This window comes from Oryzias melastigma, linkage group LG22, assembly GCF_002922805.2.
Source record: "Oryzias melastigma strain HK-1 linkage group LG22, ASM292280v2, whole genome shotgun sequence".
Lineage (NCBI taxonomy): Eukaryota > Metazoa > Chordata > Actinopteri > Beloniformes > Adrianichthyidae > Oryzias > Oryzias melastigma.
Genome location: NC_050533.1, coordinates 24,225,444 through 24,225,896, shown reverse-complemented (window position 1 = coordinate 24,225,896; position 453 = coordinate 24,225,444). Strand labels below are relative to the sequence as shown.

General features: G+C 39.3%; 1 protein-coding gene across 2 annotated transcripts in view; it reads right to left on the bottom strand.

Annotated features, from left to right (window-relative positions):
• Nucleotides 1-453, bottom strand: part of syne2b (spectrin repeat containing, nuclear envelope 2b) — a 183,159-nt gene that overhangs the window by 119,445 nt on the left and 63,261 nt on the right. The gene's annotated exons all lie outside the window — the stretch shown is intronic.

The window sequence follows — 453 nt, the reverse complement described above, 5'->3', positions numbered from 1 at the left end:
TTGGTATTTAGCTAATATTTTAGCTGGCTATCAGCTTCAGCGTTATCAGCTATCAATTTCAGCATCTTCAGCTATCAGCACTAGCATTTTACAGATAATGCTATATATCTAGTTCACAAATATGTTAAAAAGTGACAGTTTAAAAGTTTTAAAAATGTAGTTTTAGAGTATTCAATAAATGTTTATCCTGTCCGGCCCGCGACCTAAGGTGTATTTTGGCCCCTTGTGAGATTGAGTTTGACACTCCTGATCAATATCAATAAAAAATCGTTTCAGAACGAAATAAATTGATAATTGAACTGAGACATGGTGGTTTGTTTTACTAATAATTTAAAAACGATCAAGGTTCACCATAACACATGTGATGCAGCCAGTAGCGGTTTTAGGCACGGGCAATACGGGCAGCTGCTCGGGGCGCCGATTCAAAGGGGGCGGCATCTCAGCGCTGGGAGG